We start from the raw sequence: 23,275 nt of genomic DNA, 5'->3' as shown, positions 1-23,275 counted from the left end.
TAAGTACTAGACTTGCGAAGTGTTTTCTAGTCTGGAGGTAATGAGTAATGTGTATAGTTTCGGTATTTTTAAAGAGTCAGCCTGTATCATCACTATTAGGGATGATGAGGTTACTATGTAATTATTTAGTTTTGAAGTAGCTAAAAGTAGTTGGATATGGTTATGTCTGAGCTGTAGTCACACTATCTCCAGCAAAATAATGAATATATAAACACAAAATAATGAATAAATCAGGGAAGCATATTCTCACCAACTGATTCAAGTGTCTGGTCTGTTTGTTAGCAAATAACAAAGTGGAGATCATCCCACTTTATCGGTTCACAAGAAGGTATTTATTAGACAATTCTCTATGGTCTCTTATGTTTTCTGTATGTCTTGCAAGCAGAGGTACTGACTGCCTGTACTCTGGAATATTTTTCAATGATGTTTGTGTGATAGAGAAGAGATAGTGTCCCATCCCAGAAAAAAGGGCAGGTTTGCTCAGAGCCTTGCAAAATAGAGGGTGTCTTCTGGAGCAAAGGGCACTAGAAAAAATTTGGGTTCCCTGTGCTCAGGGTTCTTCTCCTGTAAGGCAACCTTCTGCATGTACTGCTATCACTTGGCCTTCTTTGCATTGTCTTGTGGGTTGGGGCCGAGGACCAGAATAATAAAATGATACTTTGGCTATTGCTGTGAGTAAGCAAGTCCTTTGTGTCTGACCCTGGAATCTCATGTCTTCTGCCAGCACCCACAAAGCTGTGCCAGACTAACATGTTAGCCTGCAAATAGGGTAAAGTCTTAGATCCTTCACAGTTCTTGATAGTTTTGGTGATGAGAATGGGATGCGGACATGGTCTGCTGGAAGATGAAGGATAATGGCCTACAGGCCAGACTGAGAAATGAGACAGCTCCCTGTTACCCAGTAGTAAGTGCTGTTGCTACCCAAGTATTAGGTTGGTTAGGGTCATAAGGCTCCCCTCCCCCTCCCCCCCAGTATTCTACTTTTTAATTAATGATTAGAGACTGAGCAATCAGAGGTAGGATTGAAATAAGCTGCTTAAATGGTGCCTTAGTTCACTCTCCTGGGCAGGTGGAAGTAGGAATCTTGTGATAATGGAACAACTCTGAAGACCATGTGACAGTGGCTGCGAAGCCAAGGACACCCCCCCCCCCCAATAGAAATAAATGGTGTTAGCAGTGAGGGACAAATGATGCAATACAGACCTTTGTGTGGTCTGAAAACATGTGCATGAGGGTGAACCCGGAGGGTGTGGCCACAGACATTGAATACAAAGCATTGCGTATTCACTCGCCCGGAGCTGCTTGCTCCCTTTGTGTGTCCTCTCTCCTCTTAACTTGACTTCACCTTCATTAAGGAGAAAGGTGATTAAGGGTGAGACCTACTGCACACCTACCTGAGGATGCTGGGACACTTTGCAGAGGGGAGAGATTCAAACTTTATGACTCCTCATCCTATCCACTCCTATGGGAGGAGCAGGCAGCAGAATCCAACTCATGGAGTTTGGGCAGTTTTTGCAGTGGAACAGGGAAATGTGGACCTGTTGGGTGGAGCCCTTTGGGCCTATTCAATGTACTGTTTTAGGTTCCACTGATGACTATACAGCAGGCCCTTGAATCACGTTATTTTATTTTATGTCATTTCACTATGACATTGTGAGAAAGGACAATGGATTCCCAGCAGGGGTCACTGTGTGGAGTTTGCACGTGCTGTCCACTCTGCGTGGGTTTTCTCCAGGGACTCCTCTTTCCTCCCACATCCCAAAGGTGAGCACTTGAGGTGAACTGGTGTGTCTGTGTGTTCAGTCTGAGTGAGTGTGGTGGGTATATGTGGGTGGCCCTTCGTGGAAGGGCATCCTGTCCAGGATGGAATCCTGTCTTGTGTCCTGAGCTGCCGGGAAAGGCTACAGCCACCTGACCCTGAACTGAAATAAGCATGTTGGAAAAGAATTATTTCACTCATTTTTATTCATCTTAATAAAATGTATGTGTGGCACACATCTATTTAGTATTTAATATTAAAGTGTTTTGGGTTTTTATTTAGAAGTTTGGTGATATATTTGTGACCAGAAATATGCCATTGGAACTTAACTCTTGTTTATATCAATTAGCCTGTGGGAAAATTGATTTTGTTATAGGTCATTTTGCTTAAAGTTGCAGTTTCCAAGAACCAATTGATGACGTTAACTTACTGTAATTGGTGTCAGTGTTTACATGCCTGTACTATGAATGCTGATAAGTACCAGAGGTGATTCTCATTATTTGGGAAGACATGCATTTAGAGAAGTACTAGTACTTTTGAGTCCCCACAACCCTAATGACCCCTTTGAGCTGCAAGTCTTTGTGACTAATGATTTAATCCATTAGAGTCTGGCAAAAAGAGGCATCCTTCATCTGAGGTGCCTCTTGGATGTTTGGGAATCTGCTTGAAAAGCAGCTATTAGCCTGCCACTGGGCTGTTCTCGAAACTGACCTATGGAGGCCTTGTGACTCTTCGACATGATAGTCCCATTTTGGGGTGGATCAACCAGACTCAAAGACAAACAGGGTGGGGAGGTCCAAACGAGCCTCATCGTCAAGTGGAAATGCCATCTTGCAGAATGCAGCTGAGCTGGCTCCAGAAGCTTCACAGCTTTACATGAAAAAGTCCCAACGGTTTCTCTGAGGTACTTTATCTCTTGTTCTGTTGCCCGAAGCAAAACTCCTGGTTCAGTGGGGACCTCAGTTCGCAGAGATCAATCACTCTAAGTCAGGGGCCTGGTTCACTGACGGTTGGCTAAGCTTAAATCTGACATTTCCACTGAGCTTCTGCTACTGTTGAGCCTCGGTACCAGCTTTGCAGAACCAAACATGGGCACAATTGCCCCATTCACTGTGCAAAACTCAAGGTAGGCCAATATACATCTTCATAAAGCTTATATTTTTATTGACCTTTGGGATGTAGCTAATGGTTAGGCAATTTGGTCTGTCACTTGGAAAACTACAGATTAGTTGGTTAATGACACCCCTCTTTGGGGCTGCAAAATATGACAAATCACAGCTGCTGATCAAACTGTCTGGGTCACTCATGTCATTGCTCATAATAAGGGCCAGTTCTCTGGTATCAAGCTGCTGTTCACATCAAGACTGCACTGCCCATTACTGCCTGGGTGCATCATTGTTCTGGACGTAGCAACACACCCACTGTCCTGGGCTCAACACGAAGGACCCTGTGTCTGACGCAGAGGCTACCTCTGCTATCAGACTTGTGACTGCTGTCGAAAGGGTTTCACCGGCAGAGAGCGAGCTCACATGGCATGGGCCTTCACCCCCACCTGCTTGCTCTTCAAAGATGGAATGCATCAGACTTTTGAGCTTCGCTAGGGCCATCTGTTGGGCCTTACTGCCGGCGACACTTTCTCAGCTTTCAATATTGTTGTGTTAGCCTTATCAGCTCGTTCCAGCCATTCTGTTGTGGCCCTTGAAACTAATCTGTGTCACGTTTTCAGCTTTCTGGACCATTTATAGCTTGATGATGGTGTGCTGCTTATTACAAAAGCTACTCAACAATACCTTGGCAGTCAAGGTATTTGATGGACATGCCAGACTCCCGGTCATTCACGGCATCTGATATTGTTGAGTATCGGAATGGCCTCAGAATAAATTTGGATAGATTTTTGACTATAGCTTCCTCATCTCTTCCTGGTTCACACACTTTAATAAGGCACGATGGTCACTGAATGTGGCTGTGCTCATAAAAGGGATCATCTCTCAGCTACTTCCTGGTTAATGATCAGGATGTCCTATTATTTTAAGTTTTTTTTTTTTCCTTTATTGATTTTACATAGAGAGGAAATGAGAGGGAGAGAGAGATAGAAACATCGATGAGAGAGAACATTGACTGGCTGCCTCCTGTATGCCCACACTGGGGATCAGGCCTATAACCTGGGCATGTGTCCTGACCAGGAATCAGACCGGCGACCTGTTGGTGCATGGGTCGACGCTCAACTACTGAGCCACACTGGCTGGACTCTATTATTTTAAAATTTGGGATTTCTTCTTGACTGTTCCAAGGCATAATGGTTTTCCGTTCACTTGTGGCAGCCCTAAAGCAGTAGGTTGGCAGCCCAGCCAAAAGGATTCCCAGCCATCTGGATTCTCTTATTGGATTGATCTAGCCCCATATCATAAGGCTGATCACCACTTGGTGAGTGCACACCTCGTGAGTCACGCGGTGGTTCACGCAGGCCAGTGTGGGTGGCATAATGCGTTTCTGCAAATTTTATAAAATGCCTGACCCTCATTCACCTGACTTTTCTGAATGAAAGGTCTGGGTGTGAGTAAAGTTATAGGGGAAAAGGTGAAGTTGTAGCTATTGGAATTAGTGATAGTGAGAGATCAGTAGCCCCCTCACCTGGCGCAAGAGCACCTTAGACCAAAGATTTTCAACCTTTTCCATCTCATGGCACACATAAACTAATTACTGAAATTCTGCAGCATGCCCTGGCCGGTTTGGCTCAGAGGTTAGAGCATTGGCCTGCGGTCCAGAGAGACCCGGGTTCAGCCCCCACTAAGGGCATGTAACTCGGTTGCAGTTTGTCCCCGGCCCTGGTTGGGTCGTGCGGGAGGCAGCCACTCGATGTGGCCCTTTCACATCGATGTTTCTCTCTCTCTCTCTTCCTCTCTCTCCCTCCCACTCTATCTGAACAAAAAACAAAAAAAATGTCCTTGGGTGAGGATAAAAATAAATAAATAAATAAATACATAAATACATAAATAAATAAATAAAAATTCTGCAGCACACCACGCAATATATTTTTTGCCAATCTGATGAATAAAGTAGGTACAATTTGATTCATTCACACTGGATGGCTCTTGTTATGTTGGCTGTTGTCATTTTTTATTTGATAATCTGAGGGAAAAGAGGTCAGTGGCCCTGACTAAGAAGTCAGGTATTGCATGTTTTAAAATTCTTGCGACACTCTGGTTGAAAATTGCTGCCTTAGACCTCGGAAGGGGAGGATGGAACTTGAATGACATTTTGTCTTTCAGAGACACCCTGGGTCCTTCCTCAGGCAGCCGCCTGCCCTGCTGTGGCTTCTCCAAACTGTTGCAAACAAGGGAACTGACTGCTGAACCTGCTGTCTCCCTCCCCCACGTCCAGACGGCTCTGACCTTGGTTTTGATTGCCATCCCCCTTGACCTTACCAGAAAATCTGTCACATAAAACAGAGGACAGCCTCAGCTTCTGCATCTCCCATGCAAAGCGCTGGTTACACCTCTGGGTGTCTTCCATTCCCACAGCCATTGCCTGTCATTTGAGGGTGGAGGCGGGTGAATGAATGCCACCATTCTAGTGGTGTGGACAGACAGGACAGTTTGGACTGACAGCTCTCAGACAACCCCTTCAAAAATAGGGGTTCATTTACTAGATTCAATTACTTAAACTGAATGGGGATCCTAACTAAGGCTTCCTAGCTTGCCAGGAGGCCCCGATGGAGGAGGGTCAACCTGTGCCCTTTGAATGAAGCAGGGCCCACTTGAGGAAGCCAACAATTGTAAACATGAATCCCTTTCCAGGGATATCATGTGTGCCCTCTGGACTTTAATTTTTCTGTGGAAGCCAGGAGTTAACTTGCCTCTTATGAAAACTCTTTATGGACAATCTTAGAGTGTTAAAAGAAGCACCACTGATAGGTCATGTGGCCCTCAGATGACCGAGAGATCTCTCCAAAATGAGACTCCCTAGAAAGATAACTGGTTCATTATTTATGTACACCTGTGGGCAGTTATCCCTATAATTGGAGTCATCCAATTATGAAAGGTAGTACAAAATTTATTCATGATTTTAGCTGAAGTGATTAATGACACCGCCTTAGCCCTGGAAGGAATTCAGGTCTGCCTCAGCTCATTAGCCAAAGTTGTTACAGATTGGCCTTGATTTCTTCCTCACAGGCCAAGGTGGAGTCTGTGTGGTTTCTGTAATACCATGCTGTGTCTGGACTAATGCCTGGGGCCAAGTGAAAAGGTCAATACAGAAACTTAAAGAAAAAAAGCCACTTGACTTTCTTAGGTAAAGCTGGATGGTTTATGGGATTTGTTACATTGGTTGGTTCTAGGATTTTGGGGGTCGTGGTTGAGATCAATACAGGATGGCTTTATCTAGCTGCATGGAGTCCTATGGGTAGTAGCCTTAATGAAATGTTGTGTTAGACAAGTTGGTTCGGTTCCAGCCTCTGTTGGTTAGATTAATTAGAGCGGCGATAGAGTGGCAGAACAGTGTGTAGAAACGAGTGTTTGAGGAGTGAACATAGTTGGGAAATAGTTCTTTGTGGTCCTCGCACATTTCTGCAGGTCTTGCAAACACATGGCTCTAATTGTCTTTGTTCCAGACTATCTTTTCAGGGATGTTTGTAAAGGGAACAGCCTTGGAAGATGTGTCTCCTTTTAGAGCTAAGAGTAGGTGTGCTTAGAACCTTGGAAGATGCAGTGTTCACCTCTGGAACAAAGGGCAGGCATGCTTACTGGCCCGTTGAAAAGGATTTGGGTTCTCTAACCTCGGGCCTTCTTGCCTGTAATGAAACCCACTGTATGTGTCACTGTCCCCCAGGCCCTCTTTGTGCCTCTCTTTGGGAATTAGAGCTTGAGGAAACAGAACAAGAAAATACTACTACCAGCCCCTGCTGTTGCTCTAGGCAACAAAGACCTTTGTCTCTACCCCTGGAGTCTCCTGTCTTTTGTTCACATCTGTGAGAGAGTTATTAGGCTAACTTGTTAGCTTTCAAGCAGGATAAAAATCTCAATTCCTTTATACTTTCCTAATTTACTTCGAGCAATTAAAATAGTACCATGGTTTAAATGAAGCATATTTTTTCTTTTCTCAGTATTTGTTTTCTTGCTTTGTCAGCTTTCAGACTTCTGAATATATATAAAGCCTTGATCATGTGGTTTTTAAAACATAGTTTAGAAGGAAACTCTAGTTTCCGTGAATCTGTAATATTTGCGCCAGGGTTGTTAAGGGCATATCATATGTTCTTACACATTTTTACTGTACAAAATGGAACCTTTTACAAAGCCTAGTTGGTCAAGCTATTCCTGAGAACTGTGTTACTCCCTCTTCAATGAAGGAAAGCTGTTTAGTAGTTCAGGTGAGACAAAGGTGGTGACCTGGAGCAGGCTGGTGGCGCTGCAGGTAGAAATAACAGGATATAGTGACTAATTAGATACTAGAGGGGAAATGAGGGAGAAAGTCCAGGTTTTTGTCTTGAGCAAGTTGGTAATTGGTGACATTTACTAATACAGGGACTGGGGGAGGGGGCAGGGAATGAGCAGATATAGGGGTGATCATGCAGGAATTAAGTGGGGTTGTAGATGATAAAGAACTTTGTAAGCTATGGAGTATGGATTTTATCCTGAGAGCCCTGGTGAGTCACTGAAGAGTTTTAAGTGAGGGAGTGATATCAGATTTGCATTTTAGAAAGATCACCCTGGTTACAATGTTGAACATGGACTAGAGGGGATAAAAACTCTGTAGAAAAACTATTTAGGAGGCTGTTAGGGTAATTCAGGCAATGCATGAAGATGAGAAGTTTGTTGCAATGGAGATGAGAAGTGGATAAAATTGAGAGATATCAAGGATAAAGGAAAGATGGAACTCATGCTTGCTGACCAAATTTTTGACTGACGCATTTTAGTGATTAGTGGGGGGCATGCTGGAGGCAGCCAGTCAATGTTCTCTCTCATCGATGTTTACATCTCTCCCTCTCCCTTCTCTTGCTAAAATTAATAAAGAAAAAAAAAAAATCAATAGAAAAATATCTTTGGGTAAGGATAAAATATCTTTGGCATAAGAGAAAATGACTTTAGTTTTTTTATATTGAGTTTGATATTAGTGAAATATTTGAGTGGGGTTGTTTAATAGTCTGATGAATATGGAAATATGATAATCAGGAAATGGATCTGGGCTGGAGATATATATAGATAGATATAGATAGATATAGATATAGATATAGATATAGATATAGATATGTGTCATATATTAGGGAGTTATAGATAGATGACAATTGAAGTCAAAGGAAAGGATGAAAAGTTCCTAGGAAGTGCATAGAAAACAGAAGTTCTTAGTCTGATGTCTAAGTCTATAACATTCCTGAAAGTATATGCAAAGTTATATGTAAATTTCCTAAGGAGGTTTCCTAGCACTTGAATCAGATTTTTGAAGTCATCATTGACTTAAGAACCATTGCTATAATCTATATTTGATTTTTTTTGCAATGAACAAGAATTAATTAGTAATTAGAAAAACCTACGGTACTATAAGCTAGATTGGAACATGGCAAGATGGAGAGAAACTGGCCCTGTTCACTTTCCTAATCTAAAAAACACTTTGGAAACTTCCGGTCAAGATGGCGGGTAGGTAAACGCGGTATCGCGCCCTCCCACAACCACATCAAAGTTACAACTAAACTACAGAACAACCATCATTCAAAACCACCTGAAATCAAGCTGAATGGAAGTCCTACAACTACGAAATTAAAGCAGCAGCCACATCCAGGCTGGTAGTAGGGGCGGAGGCTGCGGGCTGGTCCCACACCCACGTGTGGCGGATAAAAATCAGGAGGACACCTTGGCTGGGAAGGTCCTTCCTGAGGACTGAGGGGTCCCCGTCCCACACCAGGTGCCCTGCTCAGGGTTCCAGTGCCAGGAAGAGAATCCCCATAACTTCTGGCTGGAAAAACCAGCGGGAACTGAGGCTCAGGGAAGCTGACGCGGCTGGAGCCCCAGGCAGCTCCTTAAAGGGCCGGTGCACGGACTTATCGGACTCTCTCCCTCTAAGCTCGGAGGGGAGGCAGCTCGAACGGCGCCAGAGACACACAGGGAAGAACTGACTTCTCTGGCATTGGAGCGAGGGCTGGAGAGGGGGCTTTCTCCGGGACAAACGTGCTGTCAGAGGCCTTTGTTCCTTTGGTGAGCCCTTCTGGGGGGCGGCAGACAGAAGCCATATCTGGGACTCCAGCAACCTGGCTCACACTGGTAGCCCCGCCCTGGTGACTCCCTGAGGCCCCGCCCCACCCAACTTTCAGGCCCACCCAAGCTGTTGTCAGGTGCTTAACCATAGGATTGGCCTGTCTTGGATCCTGCTTCAGGTTTTTCCTAAATTCTTTCAAACAAGCAGCATCTGGTCTCAGCCAGCCCCATACCTCTCGTTAAGTAATACACAGAAACAAACACAGGGAGGCAGCCAAAATGAGGAGACAAAGAAACAGGTCCCAAATGAAGGAACGGAACAAAAACCCCAAGAAAAGAACTAAGCAAAATGGAGATAAGCAACCTAACAGATGCTGAGTTCAAAATACTGCTTATAAGGATGCTCAATGAACTCAGTGAGAACCTCAGTGAACTTAGTGACGGCCTCAAGAGCATAAAAAAGGACCAGTCAGAATTGAAGGAGGCATTAACTGAAATAAAGAATAATTTACACAGCTTCAATAGTAGAGTATGTAAATCCAAGAAGCAAACCATCGATTTGGAATATAAGGAAGCAAAAAAACGCCCAATCAGAACAGCAAAAAGAAAAAAGAATCCCCCCCCCAAAAATGAGGATAGTGTAAGGAGCCTCTGGGACAACTTCAAGCGTGCCAACATTCGCATCTTGGGGGTGCCAGAAGGAGAAGAGAGAGAACAAAAAATCAAAAACCTGTTTGAAACAATAATGGCAGAAAACTTTCCTAACTTGGTGAAGGAAACAAACAAGTCCAGGAAGCACAGAGAGCCCCAAACAAGATGAACTCCAAGAGGCCTACACCAAGACACATCATCATCAAAATGTGAAAGGTTCAAGACAAAGAGAGAATATTAAAAGCAGCAAGAGAAAGGCAGCTAGTTACCTACAAGGGAGTACCCATAAGGTTGTCAGCTGATTTCTCAAAAGAAACTTTGCAGGCCAGAAAGGAGTGGCAAGAAATATTCAGAGTGATGAAAAGCAAGAACCTACAACCAAGATTACTTTATCCTGCAAAGCTGCCATTTAGAATCGATGGCCATATAAAGAGTTTCCCAGACAAGAAAAAGTTAAAGGAGTTCATCACCACCAAACCGTTATCATATGAAATGATGAAGGGTCTTTTTGAAGAAAAAGCTAACAAATATGAACAAACAAAAAGTCAATGAATATATATCTATCGACAATTGAATCTACAAACAAAATGAACAGGTAGATCAGAAACATTCTCATAGATACAGAGAACATTTTGTTTGTTGCCAGATGGGAAGGGGGTTGGGAGAATGGGTGAAAAAGGTGAAGGGATTAAGAAGTACAAATTCATTGCTAGACTGGCAAACCTCAAAGGGAAAGGTGTTGGGGGGGTGGGAAGAAATAAACCAAAGAACATATATGCATAACCAATGGACACAGACAATAGTGTGGGAAAAGGCGGGAGGGGGGCGGGAGTGGGGAGGAGGGGGTCAGTGGGGGAAAAATTTGGAACATCTGTAATACATTCTACATTCAACAATAAAGATTAAAAAAAATACAAATAAAAATAAAAAATAAATAAAATACACTTTGGAAATCATTAAGAAATAGAGTTCCATAATTTCTTATGAAAAACTCTTGGGACTATAAATATTTCAGAATCCTGTTTTGGGGAGGTTTTAGAAAGGTAAATGGTATATATTATTTAATATGCCCAGTGAGATAAATTTCAAGTGATGCAGTTAATCAAATACAGTTTTAGTTCTACATTGAAATAATGTGAATATTCACACTAAATGAGATAAACAAAACTATAACTATCTCTGCATCAGTCCAGAGAAGGTTTTGTTGACACATGAATTCAGCTCAAGCCAGATTTTGCTACCAAATGGGTTGTGAACAATTTAAGATTTTCAGAGTTTTTGAAATGTTTTGAATTGCTGATAAGAGATGATTGATTTGCACTAACATTTCAGTAAAACATTGGGCAAACAGTAGAAATATCACAAAAGATGAAATAGCAAATACCCAGTAAACATATCAAAAGGTATTTAGCTTCACTGGCAATCAAAGAATGCCAAGAAAACAAGATAGCTTTTATGCCTGTCAGACTGGCAGAGGTGGGTAAGCGAGGATTGGCGCGGGGAGCTGGGCACCCTCACTGTAGAAAGCAGAATTTGATCTCTGCCCATTGCTCTTATGTTCTCTAGAATCCCCTTTCCTTGAGAGTGGGTAGGACATTGGATTTGCTTCTATAACAACAAGTGATGAAATGTCACCTCCATAATTGTTACATTTTATAAGACTCTCTTGGCAGACTGGAGGGAGAGTCTTTTGCTGGCCTCGAAGCAAAGAGCCACGCTGTGAACTTACCGTGGAGACCGCTGTGTGTCCAGGAACTGTGGGTGGCCTCCAGGAGCTGTGGGCAGCTGCTAGCTGACAGCCAGCAAGAAGCCAGACCCTCATACAGCACCAAGGAAGACAGTTCTCTACTTGAGTGTTCAGATGAGAACACAGCCCAGTGGACACCTTGACTGCAACCTTGTGAAACCCTGGGTGGAGGACACAGGAAAGTTGCACCTACGCTCCTGAACCACAGGAAGTTTGATGCTTTTAATCTGTGGCAATTTATTAAGTAGCAGTAGAAGACTAACACATTCATGCTGGTAGAAGTATATATTGTCTCAAACGAGAGGTAGCAATATTTAAAAATAAAAAGCACACAACAAGCAAACAAAAATATATATGCCTTTTGACCCAGCAGTTCTACTATAGATAGTTGTACAAAATTGTGTGTTCGAGTCTGGCTGGTGTGGCTCAGTGGTTGAGCATCGAGCCATGCACCAAGAGGTTGCCGGTTCAATTCCCAGTCAGGTCACATGCCCTGGTGTGGGCCAGATCCCCAGTGGAGAGCATGCAGGAGGCAGTCAATCGATGTTCTCTCTCATCGATGTTTCTATCTCTCTCTCCCTCTCACTTCCTCTCTCTCTAAAATCAATAAAGGGAAAAAGAATTATTTAAAAAAAAAATTGTATGTTTGAGGATATGACCCAAAATGAGGCTTAAAATAGTAGTAACATGGTAACTACTATTGAATGGCTGTCCGTAGAGGACTGGTTAAATTATGGTGAATCATACTGAGGACTGTTAAGCAATCCTTAAAGAGGATGTACCTATCTAGCTTTTGTTATGGAGAGACAGCAAATAAGAAATGTTATGTACTAGATACCACAGTGGGCCCAAATACCATCTTTTTACTGTCAAAGGGCATGCTGTATTGTAGGTCTGTTATTCAGATGGGCTGGAATTAGGCAGAATTCCTCCCTCAGTCACAGGCAGAGCTGGACCAGGCGTGGGGGAGAGAGCCGGCCTCTGGGGAGCGGCCGGATTGGTGCTCCCTGTAGGTAGCTCACTCCCAAGAAGATAGGTGAACGTGGGTCTTACATTTCCAGTTCTTCCCGAATTTCCAAGCATTCTGGTCACGTCACCTCCCCAGGTGGAGAGAGGCCAGGAGTGCCTTCAAGCGATTCTTCCTTTGGTGGCAAAACTGGCCTCTGGTGCCGCCCCCAGGAGCAGGTGCTGGAGGCAGCCTGGCGGTCTGGCCACAGAGAGGAGGGTGGTGCCGGAGGGCCTTGAAGGGCACATGTGAGTCCTCTGCCCTCAGTGTGGTGGCGGCAAGAGACACATGGGGGTTGGGAGAGCTGGGCCAGGTGAACAGCCCTGAGAGTCTTCAGGCATTTCTGATGGAGAGGCCTGGGAAAGGATGAAGCAATTTATTTAAAAAAAAATTTTTAAAGGAATTGTTTGGTTCCTCAAGTATTTTTTTCTTCTTCTTTATTTATTTTAGATAGAGAGGAAGGGAGAGGGAGAGAGAGATAGAAACATCGATGAGAGAGAACATTGATTGGCCGCCTCCTGCGTGCCCCCCACTGGGGATTGAGCCCACAACCTGGGCATGTGCCCTGACTGGGAATCGAACAGGCGACCTCTTGGTGCACGGGTCGATGCTCAACCACTGAGCCACACTGGCTGGGCAGGATGAAACAATTTAGATGTTCAAGGAGATGTGGCCTTACTTGTAGTTAGACGAGGTGGGGTCTGGGGACATAGTGATTATACATCTCTGGGCTGACCACTTCCAAATTTATAATGCAATTCAGATCTCGTTTCTGAGCACCTATCTTTATTTCCTGCTATGTATGAGACACCCCAATTTCTTCTTTTTGGCCCCTAAAACCTGATCTGTCAGTTTACCCATCTCAATAAATTGTATTCCCAAGCTCAGTGACCCAAATCTGCAACTTAGGATTTACCCTTATCATTTCCCTTTTCCTCACTTGCCATTTCCAGTCAACCATCAGATTCTGTTGATTGTACCACCTAATTCATCTGAACTGTCCACTTTTTATTTTATTATTTTTTCTTACCCATACTACCATTACTCCATTTATGCCTGCCTCCCCTGAATCCATTCTTAAAATAAAACTCTTCCTCTGTGCTCAGAACACTGCCAAGACCAAATGTGTGGGTTTTTCCCCTCACACCCAAACCGATTCTCTGATGCCAGCTGAGTGGCCTACATTTCAATTAAATTCTGACACTATCTCCCTGGAGATAGCATCCGGTTTCACAGGTTAAGGATGCAGTCCTACAAGACCACTCCCCTTCCAATGCCAGTGGAAAGCCCAGACCCCCTATACCTCTCACCTATCGGGTGTATAGCGAAGGTTCCCATGATCCTCTCCTCAGGTCTGATTATTGGCTAGAACTCAGGAAAACACTTTACTTACCGTTACTGGCTTATTATAAAGAACACTCAGGAACAGCTGAGGGGGAAAGGAGCCTCAGCCGAGGCGTGTGGGAAGGGGCGTGGAGCGTCTGTGCCCTCTCTAGGGACCGCCTTCCCAGCATCTCAATGTGTTCACCAACCCAGAAGCTCTCCAATCCCCATTGTTGGGAGTTTTAAAAATTTTTATTTATTTATTTATTTATTTATTTATTTATTTATTTATTTATTTATTTATTTTTGTATCCTCACCCGAGGACATTTTTCCATTTTTTGTTCAGAGAGAGTGGGAGGGAGAGAGAGGAAGAGAGAGAGAGAGAAACATTGATGTGAAAGGGACACATCAACTGGTTGCCACCTGCACAACCCATCCAGGGCTGGGGACAAACTGCAACCGAGGTACATGCCCTTAGCGGGAACCGAACCTGGGTCTGTCCGGACCGCAGGCCCACGCTCTAACCGCTCAGCCAAACCGGCCAGGGCAGCTTTTAAAATTTTAAAATTTTAATTTATTTTTAATCCTGACCCGAGGATATTTTTTCATTTATCTTTAGATAGAGTGGGAAAGAGAGAAAGGGCAAGAAAGGAAGAGAGAGGACATTGACGTGAGAGGGACACATCGACCAGTTGCCTTCCGCACGATCCTGACCAAGGTGCCCCTGACCGGAATTGAACCTGAGACTCATTGGTCTTCGAGCTTCGCTCTACCACTGAGCCAAACCGGCCAGGGCTGTTGAGGATTTTAATTGGAGATTTTATGTAGACACGATTGTCTAAATCATTGGCCATTGGTAATTAAACTCAGTCTCTAGACCCTCTCCTGTCCCCGGAGGTGAGGGATTGGGGTGGGGCTGAACGTTCCAACACTCTAATCACAAGGTTGGTTCCTCCAGCCTCCATCCTGAGGCTATCTGGGGTTCCATCAAGAGTCCCTCATTACCTTAAACACAGGTATGGTTGAATAACAAGAAACAATTCTCTCACCATCATCACTCAGGAAATCCCAAGGGTTTTAGAAGCTCTGTGCTGGGAACCTAGGACGAAGACCAAACATGCTTTTCTGATTATATCATGACATCTTCATTCTTCATGAGGCACCCAGACTGATCTCTGAGAGAACGGATTAGGTTATGTCACGTCCCTCTAAAACCCACTATGGTTTTCTACTGCATTTGGGATTGAGTCCCAAATCCTTCACATTTCCACGGGCCTGGATGATCTAGCACTCTGTGCTTCAAAAGCTTTTCCCTGTGACTGTCAAATCTCTCCCGCTCCCTCCCTGGGCCCCTTCTTTCCGCCTCCGGGTGTTTACCCAGGTTCTTTCCTCTGCCCGTGAGAGCTTCCCCACTCTCCAGATTTTCTCTTGTCTTCCTTTCTCGCCTCAGGAAACCTCTGTGACCCTGCAGACCAGGTGAGGGGCCCTGTGACCCTGTGTCACTTAGCACAATTCTAGTGATGTCTGTTGTAAGTTGTTTCTATCCTATTAGTCTACAAAACCTTTGAGAGTAGATCTTGAGTCAGCCTTGTTCATTTCTATTTCAGTGTCTGTAAATATAACTGGGATGAAAAACTTACATTTCAGCCCTGCTGGTGTGGTTGAGCGTCGAACCATATTCCAAGAGGTTGCCAGTTTGATTCCCAGTCAGGGCACATGCCCAGGTTGTGGACCAAATCCCTAGTATGGGGCATACAGGAGGTGACCAATCAATGTTTTCTCTCATCGATGTTTCTATCTGTCTCTCCCTCTCCCTTCCTCTCTCTCTAAAAATTAATAAAGAAATAAGAAATAATAATAAAAAAAACACCTTACATTTCAGGGAGAGAAAATTTTTTTTCCTTAGTTCCTATTCCATGAAAGCTAACCCACATTTTCCCGTTTCTTTAAAATTTTAATAGCTGCCCTGGCTGGTTTGGCCCAGCAGTTAGAGCATCGGCCTGTGTACCGGAGAGACCCAGGTTTGGTTCTCGCTAAGGGCATGTATCTCGGTTGCAGTTTGTCCCCGCCTCGGTTGGGGTCATGTGAGTGGCAACCAGTCAATGTGTCTCTCACGCATTGATGTTTCTCTCTTTCTCTTCCTCTCTCTCTCCCTCCTGCTCTATCTGAAGATAAATGCAAAAATGTCCTCGGGTGAGGATAAAAAAAATTTAATAGCAGATTCTATAACAGATACTTAAAGGCTAGACTCTTGAAAAAGCAAGACCCCCACCCCCAACTATAAAAATATGAGCTTATTGTAAAAAATTTTAAGAAAATTGGATGGCACTTATCATTTTTTGCTAAAATCATCATCTTATTATTTTAATAGATACTTGTTGTTGAGGACCTATTATACACAGAACCCTTAAAGCAGCCCTGCGTGGTAAGCATCATCTCTGGCTTACAAATAAGGAAAGCAAGGTGCACAGAGACTTTTTTTTTCTTTTTTAATTCTCACCCAAGATATTTTTTCATTGACTTTTAGATAGAGTAGAAGGGAAGGAGAGGGAGAGAAAGAGCAAAACATCAGTGTGAGAGAGACACATCAACTGGTTGCCTCCCACACACCCCCAACCAGGGCTGGGCCAGGAATCAAACCTGCAGCCCAGGTACCTGCGCTGCGATCCTTTGGTCCAATGCTCTAACTGCTGAGCCAAACCAGCAGGGCCTGCATAGAGGCTTTTGAAGGTCACATGCTAACAGGTGATGAGCTTGTGTGTGAGCACAAGCAGATTGATGCCCAGAGCTACTAGGCTGGGAATCTGTGTGCTTCCCTTTGTTAAATGGTTCCTAGCCAGGATGATCATCTTGATTCTGATTCAGGAGGTCTGCAATGGAGCCTGGCCATCCTTACTAGTTGGTTATGCTATACTACAATTATAGTTCTACAATACCAGACACTTTCCTTTTTTTAATTTAGAGAAAAGTACAAGCAGGCAAGATGTATTTTTGATCATTCCACTTAGGGTGCCAAGTGGTTTGTGCCTGTGTAATTGACTTTTGCCAGTGGATCAGCACTAAACATGGAAGCCCCCCTGCACAGATCTGCTTGTTAGGCACTGGGTAAATTCTTCTGTAGTTAAGATCTCAATTTGTCTCCAGGGTCCTTTACTTCTCTGCTGCCCACCTTTTGGGCCAGGGGTACCTTGCCTGGGGACTTTGAGTCTCTGGGATCCTCAGGCTGTGAGCTCAAATTGAAGAGAAAGAAAGAAGAGATCAGAACTAAGCTAAGCAGTGGTGGGAAATAAAATAGAGAGAGATAGAAGGAAGAAGAAAAGGAAGGAGGAAAAAGGAGGGGAGATGGAGAGAGAGAGAGAGAGAAGAATCTGACAAATAAAGGAATACTTTATGATTACAGAGTTATGAAACTCATTTTTCTTGTGTGGTTGATAATCCATCTCCAAAGGCAGTTTTATTAGGCAAGTCCCAAATGTAGATTTTATATATATACATACATGTACATGTGTGTATTTTTTTTTTATCCTCACCCGAGGACATTTTTGCATTTATCTTCACATAGAGCGGGAGGGAGAGAGGGAGGAAGAGACAGAGAGAGAGAGAGAGAGAGAGAAACATCGAGTGGTTGCCACCCTCACGACCCCAACCAGGGCTGGGGACAAACTGCAACTGAGGTATGTGTCCTCAGTGGGAACTGAACCTGGGACTCTCTGGTCTGCGGGCCAATGTTCTAACTGTTGAGCCAAACCAACCAGGGCCCAAACATAGATTTTAAACATCTAGAAATGTCTCATGAAGGGAAACAGGGCTGTAATAACACTTTAGAGGAGAAAGGTCGGATTAGTACCAAGATGGAAAGATTTTTCACTCAGTGGAATCAAGGTCATCGTTGGTTGTGATGACTTGCATTTAGCTACCGCTCAAGACAAAGCTTGACAGCATGATACAGCCCTGAGGTGAAGTAGCAAAGGCTAAAATGTGCAGTCAGAATGAAGGTTGGTGTACGCACTTTCAAGGGAAGGCTATTTCCAATACCGTCCAGCTGCTGGGTGAAGTTGCTGGTGCAGGGCAATGGCAGCTCAAGGATGCAGGTGCCCACCTGTTCAAAGGCACCAGAAGGACCAACAGCCTGATTGTTAGTGCCGTCGCATGCTAAACATACGACGGACATCCTGTCCGGAACGGGATATTTTATAATTTTTTGAAATAGTCATTGAGTGACCTTAACTCTTCAAATATCTTTTTACACATAACTGTAAAAAATGTCCTAAAATTGATAAAACCCAGTGTTGGTAAGTATGTAGAGAAATGGGAGTTTTCACTCATTATTGGTAGGAATGGGAATTGGTAAAAGCTTTTGGAAGCTCATTTAGTACTATTAGATGTTTTCATGTTTATATCATGTGACCCACTAGCTACACTTCTAAATATTTATCCTTCAGAAATACTTGCTCAGGTTTATAATGATATACATACAAGGATATACATTTAGTATTTTTAACTTTTTTTGATGAAACAAAATATTAAAAAATGTTCATAAAATTCACACATGTGGTTTTTTCTTTTTAAATTTATCTTTATTGTTGAATGTATTACAGATGTCCCCCCTTTTTTTACCTCCTTGATCCCCTACTTCCCACTAACACCCTCCTCCTGCCTTCCCCACACTATTGTCTGTGTCCATTGGTTATGCATATAAGTTCTTTGGTTTATTTCTTCCTGCCCCACCTTCCCCCTTCCCTTTGAGGTTTGTCAGTCTAACAACCAATTTATACTTCTTAATCCCTTTACCTTTTCACCCAGCCCCCCAGCCCCCTCCCATCTGGCAACCAACAAAAAGTTCTCTGTATCTATGAGTCTGTTTCTGTTCTGCTTGCTCATTTTGTTTGTAGATTCAATTGTTGATAGATATGTATTCATTACCATTCACACGTATGGTTTAATGAATAATTATGAAGCAAACATTCATGTCACCAACACTCATATCAAGAAAGATAACACTGCCAGTGCCCCAGAAGTCCCCAGGTGTCCTTCTCAATTACAGTCCTTCTCTGCTGTAGAGATGACTTTAACTCTTTCCTCACTCTCATATTTGCTAGAACTGGGCCGTCCAGTATGTTAGCCACTCGCCACATCTGGCGAGTAAGCGCTTGAAATGTGACTAGTTGGAATTAAGAGGCACTGTAAGTGTAAGGTTCACACTGAATTATGAAGATTTAGTATAGGAAAAGAAGGTAAAGTACTTACTTCCTTAGTAATTTTTAATATTGATTACATATTGCAATAATAATATTTTGAATATACCACCTGTATATGCATCCATAAAATAATATAGTTTAGTTTTGCCTAATTTTGAAATTAATATAAATGGAGAATGCTTCTTTGGCTTATGTTTGTGCAGTTAATCCTGCTCTTACATATAACTGTGTTATTCATTTTCATTGCTTTGCATAGTATTCCATTTTATGAATATACACTATAATTTGTTTATCTACTCTGCTATGCTAATTTATGCTCCTACCAGGAGTGTATGAGAATAATAGTATTGTTTTCTTAAAATTTCTCTAATATCTTTATAGCCAGTACAAATTATTCATTTAGATTCAACAAAATGAATTTTAAAAACACTTCTATAGTAAATATATTGTGTCATACCTAACTAATTCATTTAAAACAAACAACAAATTTTCAGAATAAAAGTTTTTAACACTACATTTAATGGAAATGGTACTTAAAAAAAATTATGGATTCACATATTTGTTACAAAATCTAGTTACTTTTTTCTTAATATAAAGGAAAACCTTTTAAACACACACACACACACAAAGATTGCATGTTGAGTTTTTATTCTGTGGGCAATACTCAGAAAAATTAAATCCTAAATAAACTAAATTTGACAAACACTAGAGAAAATTGTTCCCTCCTTTTTTCTCATTCTACTCTCTAGGACAGTATTTCTCCAAGTAGGTCTGTTTTTACCAGTGAAAAATTGGAAATGTCACTGATGCTCATCAGTAGGGATTGACAGGTAAATCGTAGTACATCTATGCAATGAAATGCCATACAATGATCAAAAAGAATGGGCTAGCTCTCTCTGAAATGAGTTGCAAAGATGTTCATAATATATTATGAAATAAAAAAATAAAGAACACAAAAAAGCTGCAAAATAGATTTATAGAATCACTTCATTAAAAAACCTGCATCTGGGCCCACATGGAAAAGTCTACAAGTGTAAAAGAAGTTTTTACGGCAAAACAGTAGATTCGAGAGGCTTGGGTTGTGCAAGAAAGAAAGGTGAAGAGTGGAGTGGTTAGTGGCTTTTTCCCGGAGACAGGGGTGGCCCCCCCCCCCCCACTGTATTAGATCAGGGGAGCACGGAGGACAGAAGGATTCTGGAAGGAGACTACCAATGTGGGGCATTGCCACAGCAAAGTATACTTAGTGGTGAGCGGCAGAGGGAGGCTTTGAATTTGAGTTTCCCTGGGCTGTTCTAGTTTCTCTTGGAATTTAGATGGGACCCAGAAACTGCTGAGGGAGAGATGGGGGAGTTTGTCAGAGGGGAGTTCCTAAGACAGGGAAGTATCTCTGTATGTTTTGGGAGGCTATAGAGTGGTCCCTCCAGGCTAGGACTTAATGGGGGTCACAGTCAGAAATTGGTGGGGCCTATTGAGAAAGCATAACTGAGGGGAGGGTGAATCAACAGAGAGAAGTTGGCCGATAATCCTTGGGAACATTGCTTGAGCCAGAAGAAACAGACCATGGAGTCTTCAGGGAGGCCGGTGGACAAGTGTATCTGGACCATCCAGCAGACAGAGTCACCCTGGAGCTTGGAATGCGAGGCAGCAGAAACCCAAGGATCTGCACAATGCCGGGGGCTCCCTTTCCCCACCGCTTCCAATGGATGTGTAAGCCTATTTCAGAGGCAAGAGCAAGGGAGGAGAATACTTTCTGAGACCCTCAGCATCTTTATCCAGACAGAAGACTGAAGGGACTGTTTGAAATACTGGATCTGACTAAGTTTAACCTACCATAGATGTAGCAAAATATTTGTCTTATCTATTAGTGGGTAGGGGGTTAATGCCTAAGAACAAAACTATAACACATCAAATTCATTTTTATTTGCTAATATGCACTGCAGCAAATTAAACTTTGTATTAAAATATAATACTTTGTATGAAAACATAAGTATGTTAGTATCAATGTAGAAGAAAGTGTCAGGAGGAAGACATGCTGAATAGTTGGCAGCGGTCATTCTCCAGGGGTTGGGCGTCTTGGTGAGTTTCCTTTTCTATACTGTGTAATTCTCTAACATTTGTGTTTTTTTCTTCAGTTTTGTTAAGATGTAAATGACATATAACTTTTATTAGTTTCATATATACACCATAATGATTTGATATATCTATATTCTGTGAAATGATTACAACAATACATTTGGTTCAGATCCATTACCTCACATAGTTATACCTTTTTTTTTTATCCTCACCCAAGGACATTTTTCCATTTTTTGTTCAGGTAGAGTGGGAGGGAGAGAGAGGAAGAAACATCAATGTGAAAGGGACGCATCTAGTGGCTGCCACCCGTACAACCAACCAGGGCGGGGGACAAACCGCAGCTGAGGCACATACCCCTAGCAGGAACCGAACCCGGGTCTCTCTGGACCGCAGGCTGACGCTCCAATCACTGAGCCAAACCGGCCAGGGTCATAGTTATACCTTTTAAAAATAAGCATGTATTGGTTTTATAATTAAAAGATAATTATAATTTTTTTCCTTTATTGATTTTTGAGAGAGAGAGGAAATGAGAAGGAGAGAGAGGGAGAGAAACGTCGATGAGAGAGGACATCGATTGACCACCTCCTGCATGCCCCACTGGGGATTGGACCCACAACCTGGGCATGTTCCTGAACCGGGAATCGAACCAGCGACCTCTTGGTGCATGGGTTGATGCTCAACCACTGAGGCACACTGGCTGGAGAAGAGAAAATGATAATAAAATATTAAATTACTTTAAACCTTTCAATTTTTTGTTATTAATTTTTGGTTTAAAAATCACTGGTCTTTTAAAGAAATTGAAAAAGAATATATAATTAGGATACTAAGTTTTTTAAAAAAGCTTTCATGTAGATCATTTATCCTTTCTTTTGCTCTTCACTTTTTTCTGTAGTACTAAAGTTCTATCAAGTTTTATTTCTTTTTAGCTGGAAGAATTATCTTCCATATTTCTTGTAGTAAAGATTTCTGGAGACAAATTCTTTCAGCTTTTATCTTTCTAAAAATATCTTTATTTAATCTTCATTTTTTTTTTATCCTCATCTGAGGACATTTTCCATTTTTTGTTCAGGTAGAATGGGAGGAAGAGAGAGAGAGAAACATCGACGTGAAAGGGACACATCGAGTGGCTGCCACCCTCACGACCAACCAGGGCCAGGGATAAATTGCAACCGAGGTACATGCCCTTAGGGGGAACCGAACCCGGGGCTCTCTGGACCGCAGGCCAACGCTCTAACTGCTGAACCAAACTGGCCAGGGCTTAATCTTCATTTTAAAAATTAGCCCTGGCCGGTTTGGCTCAGCGGTAAGAGTGTTGCCCGCAAGATCCCCAGGTTTGATCTGGCCAAGGGCACATACCTCGGTTGTGGTTCTTCCCCGGCCCCAACCAGGGTCATGTGGTGGCAACCAATTGATGTGTCTCTCTTTCTCTCTCTCTGTTTCTTCCTTCCTCTCTCCCTCCAGCTCTATCTGAAGATTAATGTAAAAATATCCTCAGGTGAGAATTTTAAAAAATTATAAAAATTAATTTATTTTATTATTATTTTAATTAAGGCATAATCGACACAAACATTACATAGTTTTGGGTGACTTGGTACTTGCGAAATTATCACCACAGTGAGTCTAGTTAACATCTGTAGTCACACATAGTTACAGAATTTCTTTTTCCTGTGATGAGAACTTTTAATATCTATTCTCTTTCAATTATGCAATACGGTATTGTTGACTATAGTCACCATGCTGCTATACATTACATCCCCAGTACTTATTTATTTTATAACTGGAAATTTGTACCTTTTGATGCCCTTCACCCATTTTGCTCACTCCCCCCTCCCCACCCTTCCTCTCTGGCTCTGGCTACCATCAATCTCATTTTAATTTCTGAAAGACATTTTGACTGATTATAGAATTCTAGGTTGACAGTTATTTTTTTTATTATTATTTTTATAAAATTATTATTTTATAGAAATTTTATAGAAATTTCTCCATTGTCTTTTATTATATTTGCAGAGAAGTCAGCCTTACTCTTTATGCCTACCTGTGTATATGATGTATTTTCCACCTCCTCCTCTGCTGCTCTTTTTTTTGAATCCTCACCTGAGGATATGTTTTTTTTTTTTAATTAAAAAAATTTTTTTTTCTTTATTGATTTTAGAGAGAGAAAGGGAGAGGGAGAGAGCGATAGAAACATTCACGAGAGAGAACATTGACTGGCCCCCTCCTGCATGTCCCCCACTGGGGATTGGGCCCACAACCTGGGCATATGCCCTGACCGGGAATTGAACTGGCGACCTCCTGGTGCATGGGTCGTTGCTCAACCATTGTGCCACACTGGC

Source organism: Molossus molossus, unplaced genomic scaffold, assembly GCF_014108415.1.
Source record: "Molossus molossus isolate mMolMol1 unplaced genomic scaffold, mMolMol1.p scaffold_m16_p_1, whole genome shotgun sequence".
Taxonomy (NCBI): domain Eukaryota; kingdom Metazoa; phylum Chordata; class Mammalia; order Chiroptera; family Molossidae; genus Molossus; species Molossus molossus.
This window is presented reverse-complemented; position numbering follows the sequence as displayed.